The 22,289-nt window shown below is 47.9% G+C and overlaps 1 protein-coding gene across 2 annotated transcripts in view; it reads right to left on the bottom strand.

Moving 5' to 3' along the window:
• LOC141165894 (solute carrier family 46 member 2-like) overlaps positions 1-22,014 on the bottom strand; it is a 61,419-nt gene extending 39,405 nt beyond the window's left edge. For both annotated transcript variants that reach the window (XR_012251219.1, XM_073651936.1), the window contains exon 1: positions 21,901-22,014. The gene's annotated coding sequence lies outside the window, so the exon portion shown is untranslated. The remainder of the gene's footprint in view (positions 1-21,900) is intronic.
• Between the last annotated feature and the right edge of the window lie 275 nt (positions 22,015-22,289).

Below are 22,289 nucleotides of genomic sequence, written 5' to 3'. Positions count from 1 at the left end.
CCTATTTCTGTGGTTGCAATTGATAACACTCCTTTGAAATGTATTACTCACAAGACTGCTGCATTTTCCCTCACTATCAATGGAGTTCACCAAGAAATTTTGGACTTGGTTGTTTTGGATAATTTGCCCTCTCCAGTTGTTCTAGGACTGCCTTGGTTAAAACTGCACAATCCTTTATTGGACTGGTCTACTAATGTGATTAACTCTTGGAGTCCGAAATGCTATGATAAATATTGTAATGGTCGCATTGCGGCTGTGGTAAAAGGGGAATTACCTGTACCTATTCAAGATTTTTGGAGGGTTTTTTCGGAGGAGGAGTCGCAAGTTTTACCTCCTCATAGGGATTATGATTACGCCATTGAGCTTGTTCCGGGTGCTACTCTTCCCAAAAGTCGCTTGTTTAATTTGACTATCCCTGAAAGAAAGGCTTTGGAGGAGTACATAGAGACTAGCCTGGCTGCTGGTCACATTAGACCTTCTAAGTCGCCGGTGGCAGTTGGATTCTTCTTTGATAAAAAAAAGGACGGCAGTTTAAGTCCATGTCTGGATTTTCGTGAAATTAATAAGATTACCGTACGCAATTCCTACCCATTGCTGTTAATTCCTGACTTGTTTAACCAGTTAGTGGGAGCCAAGTGGTTCTCCAAAATTGATCTCCGGGGGGCATACAATTTGTTACGAGTGAAGGAGGGTAATGAATGGAAAACTGCTTTTAACACTCCGGTAGGTCATTTTGATAATCTGGTGATGCCTTTTGGTCTTACCAATGCACCTGCATTTTTTCAGAACCTTATAAACGGCGTCCTGAGACCTATGATTGGTAAGAATGTTGTTGTGTATTGGGATGACATTTTGATTTATTCGCCAGATCTGGAGTCCCATTGGCAGAGTGTACGTGAAGTTTTACAGTTATTGAGTGATAGTTCACTCTTTGCTAAGCTGGAAAAATGTGAGTTCGCTGTGCAGAAAATTAGTTTTTTGGGCTACATTGGCTCCACCGAGGGCTTTGAGATGGACCCTGTGAAGGTTCAGGCTGTGCAGGAATGGCCTAGGCCTATTGGCTTGAAATCTATACAGAGATTTATGGGTTTTGCCAATTATTACAGGAAATTCATTAAGAATTTTTCTGTAATTGTTAAGCCTCTAACCGATCTCAGCAAGAAAGGTGCGAATACGGCCCAGTGGACTACTGAGGCCATTGAAGCGTTTGAGTATCTCAAGGAGAGGTTCAGTTCTGCCCCTATCCTTATGCAGCCTGATGAGACCAAGCCTTTTTTGGTCGAGGTCGATGCTTCATCGGTGGGGTTCGGAGCAGTTTTGTCTCAGGAGAACAAGGGTGGAGTACATCCTTGTGCCTTATTTTCGAGGAAATTTTCAGAAACCGAACTGAATTATGATGTTGGAAATCGGGAGTTGCAGGCTATTAAACTTGCGTTTGAACATTGGCATCATTTTTTGGAAGGCGCTAGATTTCCTAGTCAGGTTTTCACAGATCATAAGAATTTGATCTATCTGGATGCTGCCAAGCGCTTGAATGCCCGTCAAGCTAGGTGGGCACTTTTTTTTTCTCGGTTTCATTTTTCTGTTACCTATATCCCTGGTACTAAGAATATTAAAGCCGATGCTTTACCTCGCAGTTTCTCTCCTACGGTCGGTGCCGAGGAGGAGGAGAGCATTTTACAGAAAGTAGTTGTGGTGGCGGTTTTGGACTCCTTTTGGAGAATGGGATTCTGAAAGCTCAAGATGATGCACCATCTAACACTCCCCATGGGAGGTTGTTCGTGTCTAGAGCCTTTAGGAGAGATTTGTTTGTGGAGTGTCATGAGTCTCGGTTGGCAGGTCATCCAGGAATTTCGGAGACTAAGAGACTTATTAGTCGCAGTTTTTGGTGGCCTGGATGGCAGAAGGAAGTCATCAAGTGGGTGCGTCAGTGTACTGTGTGTGCTAGGTCAAAGGCTTCACATACTTCTGCTGTGGGGTTGCTTTGCCCTCTGGAAGTTCCTAGTGCACCTTGGACGCATCTCACAATGGATTTTATTACTGATCTTCCTGTGTCCGAGGGTTTTACTGTCATCTGGGTGGTCGTGGACCGTTTTAGTAAGATGTGTCACTTGGTTCCATTCATTAAGTTGCCCTGCGCCAAGACACCCGCTAAGGCGTTTGTTAAGGAGATTGTCAAACTCCATGGCGTTCCCACAGATATTGTTTCTGAGAGAGGACCTCAGTTTGTGGCTCGCTTTTGGCGTGCTTTTTGTGACAGGTTGGGAGTCCATTTGTCATTTTCATCTGGTTATCATCCTGAGTCTAATGGACAGACTGAAAGAAAGAACCAGGATGTTGAACAGTTTTTACGTTGTTTTGTGGCAGACAATCAAGAGGTGTGGTCTGAGTTTCTGCCTCTCGCAGAATTTGCTCTTAACAATTATACATCCTCCTCTGCTGGGTGTTCTCCTTTTTTTTGTTGTACTGGGAGACATCCGTCTTTTGGTTCGTTCTCCAAATTAGGGTCGGCGGTGCCGCAGGAGGAGAATTTTTCCTGTGATTTGGAGAGAGTTTGGACTAATGTACTTTGCAACCTTCAAGAGGCTAACAAGAAATCCAAGAAGTATTTTGACAGGAAACGTAAAGAGGTTTTGTTTACTGTCGGTGACATGGTTTGTTTGTCCTCGAAGAACCTGCGGTTGAGGACTCCCTCTTAAAAACTGGGTCCTAAGTTTGTGGCTCCATTTAAAGTGCTTCAGGATGTTAACCCGTCTGCTGTTAGGTTGGATGTCCCTACTTCCTGGAAGATTAATCCTGTGTTTCATGTTTCCTTGATGAAAAAGGCTGACGTTTCTGATAGGGATGCCACTGTCACAGTTCCTCCTGTGGTGGAAGACGGCGAATTTAAGATTTTGCGTATCTTGAATTCTAGATGGCATAGAGAGAGATTACAGTATCTTGTCTCCTGGAAGGGTTTCGGTCCCGAAGACAACTCCTGGGTAAGGACGGATGATGTCTCTGCTCCTAGGCTTGTTAAAGATTTCCACAGGAGGCTCCCATATAGGCCTGGGCCTGGAGGATCTGGAGGATCCTCATAAAAGAGGGGGTACTGTTAGAACCCTCCTGTTAGTTTTCTCTTGTGTTTTGCGGTCACGTGACCATCTGCCTATATATTCCAGCTCCGCCCTTCTGGCTTTGCTGGACTTCAGTATTGTTTGACTGTCTTGCTAGCCTGGTGCTTCGGTGCCTATCTCTGTCAGTTCGCTTGGTCCTCTGGGACCTCTAGTACTTTTTGTCAGTTTGTCTTTTGTGTTCTACAACAACTTCTGTTTAGGAGGTGTCCCATTTTTGTCTCAGTCCTTAGTTCTTTTAGGGACCCCTCCCTTAATTCTATAGGTCTCCGTTCAGACTAGCCAAGGACGAAGGCGGGTCTGTTCACTAGGAACAGGCAGCCCACTACATCATAGGGATTCAGCTTAGTCTTACTGTAGGGACAGCTTTCCCCTATCTTTCTGACGTGCCCAGGGGATGGGGACGACTCGGCGCCCGGGCCTTGTTGTTGCCTGACCTCGGGGGATGTCGCGGTGTTCGACTCCCGGGCCCGTACCCTGGGGTCACTCTTTAAAGAAAGGGGGGAAGTTGTATGGGATAGGGAATGTTCGTGACGCCACCTGTGATGTCTGGTGAGGATCACCAGCGCTGCGACAGTCCTCTGAGGCCGGTGTTCAGGCAGCTTAGTTGGTGCGGCTCCCCACAGGTGGAGCGGGGCCTCAGGGCAGCGTAAGTGTAGGAGAAGGGATGCAGGACAGAGGGGACCCAGCCGGGTCAGAGGAAGGATAGAAGAATAGGCACGCACACCGGAGTTCACTTCAGTACCTTTACTGGTGGTGTTTCAGGCACGATCCAGGGTACTTCAGGGTGAAGGGTGCATATCAAGACTCTCCCCAGTGAGCGGGTGTGGGGCCTCCTGTTCCTTGCCTTTCTTTGATAAGTTTCTGACCTGCCTGGAGCTAGGCCTAACTTGGTCTCTGTCTTGCACCTGCTGACCTGGTGGTAGGGCCTTCTGTTGGAGATCACACTCTCCGGTCTCTTGGGCCTCCGTGACTCCTGAGCTTGGTACGTAATCAGCTTTTGGTGTTCCTGGGACATATAGTTTGCCAGGGGTTCCGGTTGTTTCTGCTGGATGTAAGGAATCCCTGCAGACGCGGACCCGGTGTCTGGTATAAGTTCTTGGGTGAGCTGGTTAAGCTCCTTTGCCCCCTATGTAGCTTGCTTACTCCACTCGCCTTCGGCCACGCTCGGGGCCCTCAATAGGCTTCACACGGGCAGTAGGCCTTGCTACTCTTCACCGCTCTTTTGGCGTCGGCACGCCCTAGGCTCACTAACTCGAGCTCTCTGAGTCTGGACTGAACTGACTGAGCTCCACTGCAGGCTAGTTTCTGCAGGAGCTCCTCTCAACAGACTGACCTTCTCACAGACTGTAGACTCCAGACTGCCTGCCTAACTCCACCCTCCAGTTTATATATCCCTATCCGGGCTCCCTCTGGTGGTCTGAGGTGGTAGGGTGGAGGTGTGTGAATGCTATGAGGGCCTCTTGTGGAGAAGTCTATCCATGCACCCCTCTGGGATCTGTGGTACCAATGCGCAGCAGGGCGCCACATTCCCCCCTAGCGAAGCTCAGTACTCCCGGACTGAAGTAATTTTTATAACAGGTAACAACAATAACTCTTCCCTTTATGGGAGGCACTTTGCTTGAACGTTGCATAATAGAACATTATAAATAATAAATATATATACATATATACATACAATAAGCAACTTCAGAATTTAAGTCTGTTCCGGTGAGGTCCCCTGACAGGGTGTGCATCTCACGGGTAAAGTACAAGGTAGCTTGAGGGACCTGTCCAAAGCAAACCCTCAACGTAGGCCCTGGGGTGGCTGCAGGGCATGGCGATCCTGAGTTGGACCTCCACTTCTGCCACGCCAGACAGGTTTTTGTTCTGAGGTCACCTAAAGGGGCACTCCAGGGAGTGCAACTATTTACAGCAAACAGTTTTTGGGCTGCACACAGTCCTCAGCCACAAAGTTCTGTATGTACCCTTACGGGTAACTAGAGATAACAAGGGAAGTGTCCATATCACTTAAATTGTCCATTAGTAAGGCAAAGCACATATCAAGATACACATACATAAAAATACACAAGACAATACCCCAGGGGCAACTATCAACACTGTCAGAGTTTCCTTCTCTATTCTCTGTATCTGACAGGGGTCTGACCTCGTGTGCTACGTGTCGACCTACGTGGTACTGGGATGCGTGAGGCACTAGTGTTTGCACTACCTCCTATTCTGTCAGTTCTAAGTGTTGGGGGATTGCAGGGTTGCCTTAACCTCTCTACGGGACAGGCAAGTAAACCATTGGCTGGGCCTTCTTGCTCTGTTCCAACCGGGGATCCTTCTTCCGGGGATTCTTCTTGAGCAGGCTCTTCTGAAGCACTTACAGATTCTACTTGCTGTGGAGGGTCTTCTGGCTGTTGAAAGAAGTGGATCACAGGTATTATTACTGCTCCTCCTAGTTAAGGCCAATCTGCCGGGAAATCTCCTAAGTCAGTATGGAGTACTGCTTCTTTAGGCTCCTCCGGTATGGTGAGAGGCACTTCTTCTTGGGGCTTTAGCAGGTCTGGACACAACTTCAGATGGTCTCTAGATACAGCTGCAGTCGTTAATCCTCCGTCTTTGCTAATCAAACAGGTCTTCTTGTTATCAAATCTTGAATTTAACACAGTGTAGGGTTCTCTCTCCCACTGGTCATCAAGTTTGTGGTTTCTCCTTTTCCTCTTTAACACCACTTCTCCTGGTGTGAAGGGTTCTGCGGGCGCACTTTTATTGTAGTGGGCTTCCTGCTTGTCCCTTACCCGAGTGAGACTGTCTTCGACACAGGCCTGTACTCTTCTGTACTGCTCCTGTCTGGTCGTGTCCCAGACCTCAGTGGACATATTTGCTTATGGTTCTACTACACCAAGCTCCAGGTCCATGGGCAACTTCCCGGGTCTTGCTCGCATGAGATATGCTGGAGTACAATTGGTGGAACTCACAGGTATGTGGTTGTACAGATCTACCAGGTCAGGTAGTAGGTCTGCCCACTGATTTCTCTCCTCTAGTGGTAACGTCTTCAGCAGGTCGATGACGATGTTATTCATCTTTTCAGAGACCGTTGGTTTGGGGGTGGTACGGTGTAGTCCGGATCTTTTTACACCCATACAGATGACAGAACTCCTTGAACAGTTCAGCTTCAAAGGCTGGGCCTTGATCCATTAGCATCTGCTCCGGGTATCAATGGGGCCTGCAGAAGTACGCCTGAAACGTCCTCGCTGCTGTCTCTGCCGTCAGGTCCTTGACGGGGGCGACCACCAGGAACCGGGAGTAGTGATCCACCATGGTCAGAGCATAGGAATATCCTGACCTGCTGGCTGACAGCTTGACATGATCCAGGACCACGATCTCCAAGGGACGAGTCGTCTTGATGGGTTGCAGGGGTGCCTTCTGGCTGCTGTAGTCTTTTCTTCTGAGGCTACAGGGTCCACAATTCCAGCACCACCTCTCAATGGAACTGAGCATTCCTACCCAATAAAACCGACACTTCAGCAGGGTTTCCAGCTTCTTCCAGCCAAAGTGCCCTGCTTGATCGTGGTAGGCCTCCAACACCATCTGGATGTCCGTCTTGGGCACCACTATCTGCCATACCATCTCATGGGTTTTGGGGTTGACGTACTTCCGGCACAGCTTCTCTCTATAGATGAACAGCTGGCTCTTCTCATCCCACAGCTGCTTGGCTTGTAGAGACGCGTCCTTCTCCAGGGAGGAACCTTCTTGGGTTATCAGCTCTTTGATACGGCTGACAACCGGGTCGCTGTCCTGGGTCTCCTTCCAGCTGTGGTAAGGCAGGGGGTTTAACGTCTTACCGCGATGCCTCCTGGAGGCTCGTTGCTCGTGGACCATTCCATTCCGATGAAAGGCAGGTAGTTCAATCTCCTCCAGGTCATCCACTTCTTCTTCCGTGTCCGACTGGTGAGGCATCCTGGACAGGGCATCGGCGTTGGCGTTCTTGCGGCCTGCCAGGTACTTAATGGTGAACTGGTAGTTTGACAGCCGAACCATCCATCATTGTTCCATGGCTCCTAACTTGGCTGTTTCCAGATGAGTCAAGGGGTTATTATCAGTGAAGGCAGTGAACTTACTGGAGGCTAGGTAGTGATTGAACCGCTCGGTGATGGCCCAGACCAGGGCCAGGAACTCCAACTTGAAGCTGCAATAGTTCTCTGGGTTCCTCTCGGTCGGGTGGAGCTTCCAGCTTGCATAGGCGATCACCTTCTCTCGGCCATCCTGCTTCTGACTCATTACAGCTCCTAATCCTTCATTGCTGGCATCAGTGTACAGCAGGAACGGTTGGCTGTAGTCAGGGTAGGCTAGGATCTCTTCGCCGGTCAGGATCTCCTTTATCACCTTAAAGGATTCAGCTTGCTCCTTACCCCACTGGAAAGGGGGATTTCTGCCTCTGGGGGACTGTCCTACCAGGAGGTCTTGCAGAGGTGCAGCTTTCTTGGTATAGTCCTTCACAAACCTCCGGTAATACCCAACTAGTCCCAGGAACTGACGTACCTCCTAGAGGCTCTTCGGCTCTGGCCATTTCTGGATGGCAGTGACCTTCTCCGGGTTTGGTGCTACTCCCTCTGGACTAACGATGTGCCCCAGGTACTGTACCTTTCGCTTGAGCAGGTGGCACTTTGAGGGCTTCAGCTTCATCCTATACCGGGACAGCGACTCAAATACCTCCGCCAGGTGCTTCAAGTGGTCCTTATACGTTTTGGAGTACACTATCACGTCGTCCAGGTATAGTAGTACAGTGTCGAAGTTGCGGTGTCCCAGGCAGCACTCCATCAATCTCTGGAACGTTCCGGGGGCGTTGCAGAGTCCAAACGGCATACTGTTGAACTCGCAGAGTCCCATCGGGGTAGTGAAGGCCGTCTTCTCCCGATCCTCCTCAGCAACAGCTACTTGCCAGTACCCACTAGTGAGGTCAAGGGTGGAGAAGTAATTTGCAGACTTTAAGGCAGCCAGGGATTCCTCTATACTTGGTATAGGGTATGCATCTTTATGTGTAATGCGATTTACTTGTCTGTAATCTACACACATTCTCATGCTTCCGTCCTTTTTCCTGACTAGAACTAGGGGAGCTGCCCAGGGACTACAACTATCCCTTACTACCCCTGCCTTCTTCATGTCGTGCAACATCTCCTTCGCCTTCTGGTAGTGTGCTAGTGGTATAGGCCTGTCACGTTCTTTGATGGGTGGATGGTCAACTGTGGGGATATGGTGTTGTACCCCTTTAATCCTCCCAAAGTCAAGGGGGTGCTTACTGAATACCTGCTCGTATTCCTGAACCACCCGGTGTACACCCTGTTTCTGATGGACAGGAGTGGTGTCTGTCCCAACATGGAGCTGTTGACACCAATCCTCCACCTGGGTTGCCGTGTCATAATCCTCTACTTCGTCTGGGGAGGTTAAGGACTCCGCCGTGTGTATGGAGTTGTTATTTACTGTGTACAATTTGGCAACAGTGGCATAGCGTGGTAATCTAACCTCGTCCTCCCCACAGTTCAGAAGACGGACGGGCACCCTCCCATTGTGTACATCCACTACCCCTCTGGCAGTTAAGAGTGTAGGTCTATGCTCTGAGCTAAGGGGCTCTACTACCGCCTGGTAGCTCCGTCCTTTGAGACCTATTGCTGCTCTACACCAAATCAGCATTTCACTCATCGGGGGAATCACAATGGGTACCGGGTCTGTAACCCGTACATTACCAATTTCACCGCCTGTTAGCTTTACCTGTTGCTGGTACATAAGGGCTCGGATCTCTTTCTGGAGCGCCCTTCTCTGCCCTGGTCTGGCAGTGTCAGCTATCTGTTGGAGCAAAAACAACACTTCTCCCAAACAGTTACTAACAATATTTGTGCCAAGTACCATATACAAGTCATCAGGATTAGTATCATCAGGATTAGTCTCTACTACAACTAGTCCCTGGTCCTTCAGTTCCACTCTTCCCACCTTTACTGCCACATCCTTAACCCCGACTAGGTTAAGGGGGAGGCCGTTTAAGGCATAGACGGAAAGATTTGGATCTGGTGGGTGAAGTTCGTCTATGGACCAGAACCTTTTGTAGAGGACATCAGGCATGATGGTTACCTGAGATCCTGTGTCCAGCAGAGCAGGTGTCACGATGCCGTCCAGCACAATGGACAGGAAAGGTCTTCCTCCCACGAACCTGCGGTACCAGTTTGATGGGCCTGAAGGGTCTACTCCTGGGTGTCGGCCCTCGGCCCCAGGGTTTGCTCGTTTAAAGGACAGCTCCAGACGGCGTGACCTGTTTTGTGGCAGCAGTGGCAGACAGGGTCCTTCGGTGGGCGGCGTTGGTCGCTGGTCCTCCCAGGGGGTGGCGTTGTCCTCCTCCTCCTTCTCATCCAGGGGACATCCTCAGGGCTGTCGGCTAACAGGATCCTTCCTTCTGCCTTGGGCTCCGTCCGCAGCTGCAGGGCACTCAGTCCAGTGGTCAGGGTTTTGCTCAACTGACGCACTTCAGAGCGCAGGCTGTCCAGCTCACTAGGGGACGTTGCTTGCACCTTGGCTTCAGCAGCCACCGGGGAAAAGGTGGACGCTGCGGGCGCTGGGGTGGCCCCACCCTGGTAACATTGGGTAGCAGTTGTTTCCAGGGGCTGCAGCCCTTTTATAGCCATGTCCTTAAGGGTGTCAAAGGTGGCATCTGGATGATCCAGGGACCACCAACGCACAGTCCTGCTCTTCTCTTGAGACCTCAGTCCCGGATAAACTGTTCCTTCAGCATTCTATTTTCATCATTGATGCTGGTTGGACTAACCTGTTTCAGAGCTCGCAGGGCCCCTTGTAAGCGCCAGGCATAGTCCCGAACAAAAAAATTTAAAAAAATTTTTTTCATTTATTTCTATTTTCTACAGCAGTTAAGCTATTCATATTTCATATTTCATATCTATATACTCAGTGTTACAGTGTGCTACTTTATTTGTTCATTATATATGGAGGTAGCTGCTCTTAGTAAGCACCTGTTCACACCTAGTTTTTGTAGTGGAAGTGCCGTCATTTTCTTTGTTACTAGATTTAGCGTTGACTGAGCACTCCACCCCCACCCCCATGCCGCAGGTGGTTTTAAATGCATCAGGATCTGTCTTTCCCACACATAAGCAGACGGAGGTCTCTTAGAGAGGTATTCACATTATAGGTCCTGACATCGAGAAACGCCTTACCGCGGCTGTCAGGTACACATGAATTGGCCAATTTATGCGCTAAGATTTCTCATTTATTTACAGCAGTAATGCTATTCATTTTCCATACTTCATATTTACATGCGCAAAAAAATTTTTTAAAAAAATTTTTTTCATTTATTTCTATTTTCTACAGCAGTTAAGCTATTCATATTTCATATTTCATATCTATATACTCAGTGTTACAGTGTGCTACTTTATTTGTTCATTAGTCCCGAACACTGTCCTCCGGTTGCTGAGAGCAGTTGTAGAACCTCATCCGGAGGTCCGTCTCAGTACGATTCTCAAAGACAGTCTGTAACTTTTTAAAGATTGCGGACACTGACTCCTGGTCTGCGGCCGACCAGGTTTCTACTTCTCGCTCCGCAGCACCAGTCAATTGTCCCAATACAACAGCGGCTCTTTGTTTGCCTGTCATAGAGTACATGTCCAGTATACCGCATATTTTCCTTTTGAATCCAGACAGGGTATCTGGTTTGCCACTTCGCTCCAGGGATGTACGGTAGGGCCATGGGTATGACAGGGGTTACAAGCCCTGCTGGTGGAGCGGCTGCTCCGGCCTGCTCGGCGCCGAGCGCGGGTTAATCATCAGGGCCGTTAACCGGTACTCCGGCGTTGTGCTGTTCTTCGGACATTCTGGCACCCCCCTAGCGAACCGTGGCCTACCTTCTTTTCTTTTCTTCCGGTAGGCCGCAGCTCCGCAGGTGACGGTCTTCCTTCAGGACCTTGCGTCGCTTGTGTCCTAAGTCAGAGCGCTCACTGGGGCTCCTTCCAGGATCTGGCGCTTCCTGGTTTGACGTCGAGGCGTGGGGCGTGTCCGGGGCTTTGCGCACTTGAGCAGGTATGCCTCTCAGTTTCCCGCGGTTACGCCCTTCTTCCCGCTCGGCGGCACAACAATGGCGGCAATCTTCGCCACAGTTAAATACACAGTTCTTATTAAAGGCGTACAGTACCCGGTGGCAACGGGCACAACACTCCATCGTTGCAGCGGGCACGGAATCCTGTTCGTGACGCCAGGAAAAGATGACGCGCCCAGGGGATGGGGACGACTCGGCGCCCGGGCGTTGTTGTTGCCTGACCTCGGGGGATGTCGCGGTGGTCGGCTCCCGGGCCCGTACCCTGGGGTCACTCTTTAAAGAAAGGGGGGAAGTTGTATGGGATAGGGAATGTTCGTGATGCCAACTGTGGTGTCTGGTGAGGATGACCAGCGCTGCGACAGTCCTCTGAGGCCGGTGTTCAGGCAGCTTAGTTGGTGCGGCTCCCCACAGGTGGAGCGGGGCCTCAGGGCAGCGTAAGTGTAGGAGAAGGGATGCAGGACAGAGGGGACCCAGCCGGGTCAGAGGAAGGATAGAAGAATAGGCACGCACACCGGAGTTCACTTCAGTACCTTTACTGGTGGTGTTTCAGACACAATCCAGGGTACTTCAGGGTGAAGGGTGCATATCAGGACTCTCCCTAGTGAGCGGGTGTGGGGCCTCCTGTTCCTTGCCTTTCTTTGATAAGTTTCTGACCTGCCTGGAGCTAGGCCTAACTTGGTCTCTGTCTTGCACCTGCTGACCTGGTGGTAGGGCCTTCTGTTGGAGATCACACTCTCCAGTCTCTTGGGCCTCCGTGACTCCTGACCCTGGTAAGTAATCAGCTTTTGGTGTTCCTGGGACATATAGTTCGCCAGGGGTTCCGGTTGTTTCTGCTGGATGTAAGGAATCCCTGCAGACGCAGACCCGGTGTCCGGTATAAGTTCTTGGGGTGAGCTGGTTAAGATCCTCTGCCCTCTATGTTGCTTGCTTACTCCACTCGCCTTCGGCCACGCTCGGGGCCCTCAATAGGCTTCACACAGGCAGTAGGCCTCGCTACTCTTCACCGCTCTTTAGGCGTCGGCATGCCCTAGGCTCACTAACTCGAGCTCTCTGAGTCTGGACTGAACTGACTGAGCTCCACTGCAGGCTAGTTTCTGCAGGAGCTCCTTTCAACAGACTGACCTTCTCACAGACTGTAGACTCCAGACTGCCTGCCTAACTCCACCCTCCAGTTTATATATCCCTATCCGGGCTCCCTCTGGTGGTCTGAGGTGGTAGGGTGGAGGTGTGTGAATGCTATGAGGGCCTCTTGTGGAGAAGTCTATCCATGCACCCCTCTGGGATCTGTGGTACCAATGCGCAGCAAGGCGCCACATTTCCTTAGTTCTTGTTGTAGATCATAACACAAGGGCCTTCTGGTACTGCCCCATTTTTGTAGACCTGTCCACCTCAGGAATAAGAGATATAAAGTTCTCCTTGTAGCGTGGGTCTAGAAGTGTCACCAACCAGTAATGACAGTCACCCAAAATTTTGAGAATGCGAGGGTCATGGGAAAGGCAGCGTAATATAAACTCAGCCATGCGTGCCAGACTGCTAACAGGCAAGACTTCCTTGTCCTCACCAGGAGGATGACTGACCATGCTCTCCTCCTCCTCTCTGTCCTCTGGCCATCCATGTTGAACAGACGGTATAACAGTTGTGCAGGTAGCGCATGAAACTAGCTCCTGTTCTTCCTCCTCTTCCTCCTCTTCCTCATTGTCACCCAATCCACATTGGGATGAGATGAGGTTGGGCTGTGTGTAATAACCCTGTATGGTTCCTTGCTCCATCTCATTGTGCTCCACCTGCAATGCATCCTCTTTGATTGAGAGCAGAGAGCATTTCAGAAGACAGAGAAGCGGGATGGTGACGCTAATTATGGCGTCATCGCTGCTCACCATCTCGGTGGAGTCCTCAAAGTTTTGGAGGATGGTACATACAGTACAGACCAAAAGTTTGGACACACCTTCTCATTTAAAGATTTTTCTGTATTTTCATGACTTTGAAAATTGTACATTCACACTGAAGGCATCAAAACTACGAATTAACACATGTGGAATTATATACTTAACAAAAAAGTGTGAAACAACTGAAAATATGTCTTATATTCTAGGTTCTTCAAAGTAGCCACCTTTTGCTTTGATGAATTCTTTGCACACTCTTGACATTCTCTTGATGAGCTTCAAGAGGTAGTCACCGGAAATGGTTTTCACTTCACAGGTGTGCCCTGTCAGGTTTAATAAGTGGGATTTCTTGCCTTATAAATGGGGTTGGGACCATCAGTTGTGTTGTGCAGAAGTCTGGTGGATACACAGCTGATAGTCCTACTGAATAGACTGTTAGAATTTGTATTACGGCAAGAAAAAAGCAGCTAAGTAAAGAAAAACGAGTGGCCATCATTACTTTCAGAAATTAAGGTCAGTCAGTCCGAAAAATTGGGCAAACTTTGAAAGTGTCCCCAAGTGCAGTTGCGAAAACCATCAAGCGCTACAAAGAAACTGGCTCACATGAGGACCGCCCCAGGAAAGGAAGACCAAGAGTCACCTCTGCTTCTGAGGATAAGTTTATCTGAGTCACCAGCCTCAGAAATCGCAGGTTAACAGCAGCTCAGATTAGAGACCTTGTCAATGCCACACAGATTCTAGCAGCAGACACATCTCTACAACAACTGTTAAGAGGAGACTTTGTGCAGCAGGCCTTCATGGTAAAATTGCTGCTAGGAAACCACTGCTAAGGACAGGCAACAAGCAGAAGAGACTTGTTTCGGCTAAAGAACACAAGGAATGGACATTAGACCAGTGGAAATCTGTGCTTTGGTCTGATGAGTCCAAATTTGAGATCTTTGGTTCCAACCACCGTGTCTTTGTGCGATGCAGAAAAGGGGAATGGATGGACTCTACATGCCTGGTTCCCACCATGAAGCATAGAGGAGGAGGTGTGATGGTGTGGGGGTGCTTTGCTGGTGACACTGTTGGGGATTTATTCAAAATTGAAGGCATACTGAACCAGCATGGCTACCACAGCATCTCGCAGCGGCATGCTATTCCATCCGGTTTGCGTTTAGTTGGACCATCATTTATTTTTCAACAGGACAATGACCCCAAACACACCTCCAGGCTGTGTAAGGGCTATTTCACCAAAAAGGAGAGTGATGGGGTGCTACGCCAGATGATCTGGCCTGCACAGTCACCAGACCTGAACCCAATCGAGATGGTTTGGGGTGAGCTGGACCGCAGAGTGAAGGCAAAAGGGCCAGCAAGTGCTAAACATCTCTGGGAACTCCTTCAAGATTGTTGGAAGACCATTTCCGGTGACTACCTCTTGAAGCTCATCAAGAGAATGCCAAGAGTGTGCAAAGCAGTCTTCAAAGCAAAAGGTGGCTACTTTGAAGAACCTAGAATATAATTCCACATGTGTTAATTCATAGTTTTGATGCCTTCAGTGTGAATGTACAATTTTCATAGTCATGAAAATACAGAAAAATCTTTAAATGAGAAGGTATGTCCAAACTTTTGGTCTGTACTGTATGTCTGACATCCATGTCCACTCCTGAGGTCTTATGTGTAGAGTCTGAACTGAATACCAACGGCCTTGTTGATGCTGGTACTCAACAACTGCCCTCTTCTGCTCACAAATCCTTCCCAACATCTGCAGTGTAGAGTTCCAACGCATGGGAACATCACACACCAGTCTGTGAGCTGCAAACACTGCTGAAACACGGCAAGGGCGGCGGAAGCTGTAGCTGACTTTCTAAAATGGGCACACAGGCGGCGTACTTTAACAAGCAAATCCGGCAGCTCCGGGTAATATTTGAGAAACCGCTGAACCACGAGGTTAAGCACATGGGACAGGCATGGTACATGTGTGAGCTTGCCTCGCCTCAGAGCCGCCACCAGGTTCCGACCATTGTCACACACTACCATGCCTGGCTGTAGGTTCAGCGGTGTGAGCCACAGATCTGCCTGCTCTTTCAGAGCTGTCCACAACTCTTCAGCATTGTGCGGTTTGTCACCTAAGCATATTTGCTTCAGCACAGCCTGTTGCCGCTTGGCTGAGGCAGTGCTGAAGTGCTTACAGCTTGTGACTGATGTGGTCGTTTCGAAGATGGAGGCTGAAGAGGAGGAGGAGGCTGAGGAGGGTGAGGTGCAGGAGCTGTAGACTGAGGGGGCAACCTTAATTGACCCAGGGCCTGCAATCCTTGGCGTCGGGAGGACGTTTTCCGTCCCAAGGTCCGACGGGGTCCCGGCTTCCACTATGTTAACCCAGTGTGCCGTCAGTGAGATGTACTGTCCCTGCCTACTTGTCCACGTGTCCGTGGTTAGGTGGACTTTCCCGGTAACTGCATTGTTGAGGGCACGGCTAATGTTTTGGGACTCGTGCTTGTGTAATGCGGGGACGGCACACCGGGAGAAATAGTGGCGGCTGGGGACCGAGTACCGAGGGATGGCCGCCACCATCAGGTTGCTTAATGCTTCCGTCTCCATGAGCCTAAAAGGCAACATTTCGAGAGCAAGTAGTCGTGAAATGTGCGAATTTAGTAGTGTGGCCTGTGGGGTGTTGGCTGAAAAATTTGCGCTTGCGTTCCAAGGACTGGGGTATGGACAACTGAACGCTGCGCTGGGCAAGGTCGTGGACGTGCTTCCTGATGCTGCTACTTGAGAGTGTGCAACGACAGGTGCAGGGCAGGAGGCATCTTCGCATGCACCATGGACGGGATTGGCTTGCATGCACAACAGCGGAAGAAGCAATGGTGCCACCCACAGACACTGTTCCTGGACTCTGGGGTTCGGCCCACAAAGTCGGGTGCTTTGCTGCCATGTGCCTGATCATACTGGTGTTGGTCAGGCTGCTAGTTTTGCCACCCCTGCTGATGCTGGCCTGGCAGGTGGTGCAAATGGCCTTTTTGGGGTTATCGGCAGTCTTTAAAAAACAACCAGATTCGGGAAGACCTAACAGCTGTACTAGCAACTTCCTTCATGTTGGTGTTACGGGGAACAGTTGCCTGCCTTCTGTCTGCTGCCACCACACTGTTTCTTCCTGCCTGTTGGGGTGCTCTGCCTCCCTCCCCCTGTGTGCCGCTGTCCTCGCTCTGCATGTCCTCCTGCCAGGTTGGGTCAGTTACTATATCGTCCACCACCTCGTCTTCCTCTTCTGCACCCTGGTCCTCCTCCTGACTTTCTGGCAATTGTGTCTCATCATTGTCCACCTCTTGTGACACTTTCCCATCGTCGCCTTCGTGTGATCGTGGCTGCTCAAATATTTGGGCATTGCTACATGTGATCTCCTCTTGCCCCGCTTCAAGTGGACCGGGCGAGAGGCCCGAATCTATAATTGGAAAAGTGAACAGCTCTTCAGAGTGTCCAAGTGTGGGATCAGTTGTCTCCGGGCACTCGGCATGGTGGGAGGAAGGAGGATCAGGGTGAAGAATATGCAGTCCAGACTCGGCCTCTGCATGCACAATCACCATTACCATTACGTCCAGTTCCCCATCCCTTGCCACGCACCTTGCCCATTTTAAATGGAGGACAATATCTTCCACGCTCACTACAAATAGCTGAATTTGGAGCGAAGCTGTATGTAATCCGTGTGATGGAGAAACCACAGTTTTAAATGCTTAGCCCGTAGGTAACTATTTTGAACAGCAAACCGGTGTTGAAAACTTTGCTGACACACTGAAAAAAAATTAGAATGGAGGCCAGAAATGGCAGAATTTTCAGAAAACGTATATGTGATCCGTGTGACTGACAAACCACAGTTTTAAATACCTGGCCTGTAGGTAACTGTTTTGAACAGCAAACCGGTGCCAAAAACTTTGCTGACACACTGAAAAAAAATTAGAATGGAGGCCAGAAATGGCAGAATTTTCAGAAAACGTATATGTGATCCGTGTGACGGACAAACCACAGTTTTAAATATCTGGCATGTATTTAACTATTTTGAACAGCAAACTGGTGCCAAAAACTTTGCTGACACACTGAAAAAAAATTTGAATGGAGGCCAAAAATGGCAGTATTTTCAACGCAATTATATGTGATCCGTGTGACGGAGAACCCACACTTTTAAATACCTGGCCTGTAGGTAACTATTTTGAACAGCAAACCGTTGTCAAAAACTTTGCTGACACACAGAAAAAAAATTTGAATGGAGGCCAAAAATGGCAGTATTTTCAGCGCAATTATATGTGATCCGTGTGAGGGACAAACCACAGTTTTAAATAGCTGGATTTTTAGCGCTGTAATACGGAAAGGACCTGGCTGTATTCTGCAGTGCCAACAAGCAAATGGCGCCTAAAAACGGTGTTCTCTGGATTGCCTTTTAATCAAATAATGAGGATTAAGATCCCAAAAAAATTATTCCTGGCCCCTGAGACCTGGACCTTTGTCTAGAAATATCTAACAGCAGCAGAAGGCAGAACTGAAATGGAGCCTCTTGTGCTTTATGCACTGCAGTCTGCTATATACACTGCCTGCCTGCCTATATACACTGCCTGCCTGATATCTCTGCAGATCGATTAGTCCTCAGAAGGACTGTTTGTTGAGATGGATATGTGTAATGTACTTGTTTTCTCCCTACACTACCTAATACACAACCAAATCTCTCCCTAGCTCATCAGCACATCTCCCTACACTGCCTGATTGCGGAGTAGACTGACGAGCACAGCGGTGCCAGGTCTGATATAGCCCTGATGACGCTTTGCTGCCAGCCAATCACTGTAATGCCACAACCAACATGGCTGCGGCATTACAGTGAGTGTCAGGCAATCCCTGCATGTTGATTGGCGCTCTAAAGAGCGCCAAACATGCAGGGAGGGGACCCTAGCATCCGCCCGAGCATCTCACAAGTACTCGGCGAGCTCCGAGCATCTCGAGTACTGAGATGCTCGGGCGAGTACCGAGTACTTGCGAGTATGCTCGCTCATCACTAGTCAGCCACCAATTGTGCAAGTTTTCCCACTTAAAAAGATGAGAGAGGCCTGTAATTGACATCATAGGTAGACCTCAACAATGAGAGACAAAATGAGAAAACAAATCCTGAAAATCACATTGTCTGATTTGGAAGGAAATATTTTTCAAATTTTGGTGTAAAATAAGTATTTGGTCAATTACAAAAGTTCATCTCAATACTTTGTTATATATCCTTTGCTGGCAATGATAGAGGTCAAATGTTTTCTGTAAATCTTTACAAGGTTGGCACACACTGTTGCTGGTATGTTGGCCCATTCCTCCATGCAGATCTCCTCTAGAGCAGTGATGTTTTGGCGCTGTCGCTGGGAAACACAGACTTTCAACTCCCTCCAAAGGTTTTCTATAGGGTTTAGATCTGGAGACTGGCTAGGCCACTCCAGGACCTTGAAATGCTTCTTACGAAGCCACTCCTTCCTTGCCCTGGTGGTGTGCTTGGGATCATTGTCATGCTGTAAGACCAAGCCACGTTTCATCTTCAATGCCCTTGCTGATGGAAGGAGGTTTGCACTCAAAATTTCAGGATACATGACCCCATTCATTCTTTCATGTACACGGATCAGTCATCCTGGTCCCTTGGCAGAGAAACAGCTCCAAAGCATGATGTTGCCACCCCCATGCTTCACAGTAGGTATGGTGTTCTTTTGATGCAACTCAGCATTCTTTCTCCTCCAAACACGACGAGTTGTGTTTCCACCAAACAGTTCTACTTTGGTTTCACCTGACCATATGACATTCTCCCAATACTCTTCTGGATCATCCAAATGCTCTGTAGCAAACTTCAGACTGGCCCGGACATGTAATGACTTAAGCAGGGGGACACGTCTGGCACTGCAGGATCTGAGTCCCTGGCGGCGGAGTGTGTTACTGATGGTATTGGTAGCCTGTGTAACGTTGGTCCCAGCTCTCTGCAGGTCATTCACTAGGTCCCCCTGTGTAGTTCTGGGATTTTTGCTCACCGTTCTTGAGATCATTTTGACCCCACGGGGTGAGATCTTGTGTGGAGCCCTAGATCGAGGGAGATTATCAGTGGTCTTGGATGTCTTCCATTTTCTAATTATTGCTCCCACAGTAGATTTCTTCACACCAAGCTGCTTGCCTATTGCAGATTCAGTTTTCCCAGCCTGGTGCAGGGCTACAGTTTTGTTTCTGGTGTCCTTTGACAGCTCTTTGGTCTTCACCATAGTGGAGTTTGGAGTGTGACTGTTTGAGGTTGCGGACAGGTGTCTTTTATAATGATAACAAGTTCAAACAGGTGCGAGTACTACAGGTAATGAGTGGAGGACAGAAGAGCCTCTTAAAGGAGAAGTTACAGGTCTGTGAGAGCCAGAAATCTTGCTTGTTTGTAGGTGACCAAATACTTCTTATTTTTCGCTAAAATGTGAAAAATATTTCTTTCCAAATCAGACAATGTGATTTTCAGGATTTGTTTTCTCATTTTGTCTCGCATAGTTGAGGGCTACCTATGATGTCAATTACAGGCCTCTCTCATCTTTTTAAGTGAGAGACCTTGCACAATTGGTGGCTGACTAAATACTTTTTTCCCCACTGTATACGTGATTCAATGTTTTATTCCAGAGTAATCAAAAATTTTCTTAATATGTAAATGGAATGGACCGAGTTCACCCTGAGAATCTGACTTCAGAGCTTATTTTAAATGAAAGGAGTTGTTACCAGTGCGAGACCTGTAATAACTGATAGTCTGCTCTTCTGCTCTACATGTCTCACACTGGTATCCCCCTCTTTCATTTAAAATAAGACCTGGAGGCAGATTTTCAGTGAGGTCAATGTACGGCCCATACTTCTCAACAGTTCATTTACATATTAAGAAAAACATGAATTTCTTGGGAATAAGATATTGGATCACAAATATCAAGGTATCATTTTATTCAGCTTCCTATGACACTCATGCACATATAGACGGCTTAGGAGGGTTGATCCTACTGACAGATTCCCTTTAAGGCTGTGTGCACACGTAGCGTTTTTCAAGCGTTTATGCTGCGGAATTTCCGCAGCGGAAACGCTTGTAAAACGCTAGGTAATCCGCACCCCATGGTCCCCAAGGGGATTCCGCATGTTCTATGCACATGCTGCGGATTTTTCCGCAGCGTTTATGCTACGTACAAAAATCCGCAGCATGTCATTTAATTTTGCGGAAGCGCAGCGGAACTCCCGCCATTGACTTGCATTGAGACGCATAGAAACCGCGACTGTACATTTGTACAAGCGGCTTCTATGCGTCTCTATGTGCGGATGGTACCCAGTTCTGGAGGAGAGGAGACTCTCATCCAGACCTGGGTACCATTGTACCTGTAAAAAAAGAATAAAATAACAAATAAAGTTTATACTCACCTGTCCGGCGTCTTCTCTCTGAATGCCAGCAGCGCTGAAGGACCTGCGGTGACGTCACAGTCATGTGACCGCAGGCCCTTCACCGCTCTGTCTCGCGATATGCCGGCAGCCGGGAACCAGCCAGGAAGCAGCGCTGCAGCCACGCCGGGGCCTCGGGGGTGAGTATAGCTTTATTTGTTTTAATTTTTACGGTTCACACTGTATAAATCCATGCTGTTTGCATGGATTTATACAGTGTGACCTAGTTGTCAAGCACTTTCCAAGTGATGCTATCGCCTGGAAAGTGCTTGTCAATCTGCATGCGGAAACGCATGTGAACCCGCATGTGGATCCGCATGTATTCTGCAGGAAAAACGCATGCACAATCTGCATGCGTTTTTTTCTGCCAGGGAGATGCAGAAATGCTGCAGAAATTTTCTGCTTCATTTCTGCATCGTGGGCACATAGCCTAATAAATCTAGAATAAAGCAAAATAATTATCGTCCACTCTCTGGATGTTAGATGTTTATGTATCTATATTCTAAAACAGTAATACAGGTTTTAGAAGGTTGTACAAAAACAGGGCAGAATTTAGGGCTTTGTCTATATTAAAAATGTAATCAAGGTAGGGACTATACTAAAATCAGTAAAAAAAAACAAACAGACCCTACTTATAGTCACCTGCTAAATTTCCTTCTCTGCACCATCGCCATCATTGACGTGGTTCCCTACTGTCTTTAATTGTCCTGCAGTGATGATGTTCTGACCATACGCACATACCCGCTGCAGTGAATCACTGTAGCGATACCTGCATGTATGGCACGACTGAAGCCGATATTGCTACAGTGCTCATGTATCCGTGGTCAGCTCACTGTAGCCATCTGGAATTCACTGGAGCTCTTAGAGGATTTACCAGGTGAGTAAAAGTTACTGCTTTATTTTAGCATACTCTCTGATTTTAGTACAGTTTTTAAACCCTAGATAACCCTTTTATTTACTGAGCTAAAAAAAATTAAAACTACAGAAATTTCACACAACGGTATAACTGGTTATAAAGTCATGAAACGGTATGAGAATAACAACTGGAAAGGAATGCAGTGCTCATCAGTAAGTTCTCGAGGTAGTTTTATACACATTGCAATGACTGGCCAAGCAGAGATGAATGAAGTTACTACTGTTTGTGTCTACTATAAGTAACATATTGAGGCGGCCATGTACTGTAAGTCTACAAAGGTTGTAGGGAAAAACTTTCCTGCTTCTATCCACAAGCTACAACTTGTTAGTGAAATTCACCATATTGTGTCTATTATATCAGGAATGTGTATATATATATATATATATATATATATATATATATATATATATATATATATATATATTATATATATATATGTATGCACCAGACATTTCATTATGAGCAATGAGTGAAAGTACTTACAATTGCAAATAGAGAAGAGAGCTGTTCTGTGCGGCTGCAAGATGATTTTCTGATGTTTGGAAATGCTGTTTGGAACAGACGGGAACTTCACTTTTCCACTTCTGGTTTAGTGAAAAAAAAAAAAAGAAAAGAGAAGAGCTACAGAAAATCCCTCCCCCTCCTGGTATGTACGCAGAAATAAAGTTAGAAGTGAAGCCAACCATATAAAGAGAAGTAGCGAATTAAAGTGAATTTGATCAAATAATCAAATATTGAAAGAAAAGAGACATCAGCTAATCTTTTTGCATTTCAATAAACAATTTATCCTTAGTTCTGTCAACTTTCAGGCAGATTACAGCTAGTTTCACAAGTGGCAAAAATATGTGCCACATTTTCAAAAATCAACTGCA

Source organism: Phyllobates terribilis, unplaced genomic scaffold, assembly GCF_046119375.1.
Source record: "Phyllobates terribilis strain yellow unplaced genomic scaffold, ASM4611937v1 Scaffold_1__5_contigs__length_1240528914, whole genome shotgun sequence".
Taxonomy (NCBI): domain Eukaryota; kingdom Metazoa; phylum Chordata; class Amphibia; order Anura; family Dendrobatidae; genus Phyllobates; species Phyllobates terribilis.
This window is presented reverse-complemented; position numbering and strand designations above follow the sequence as displayed.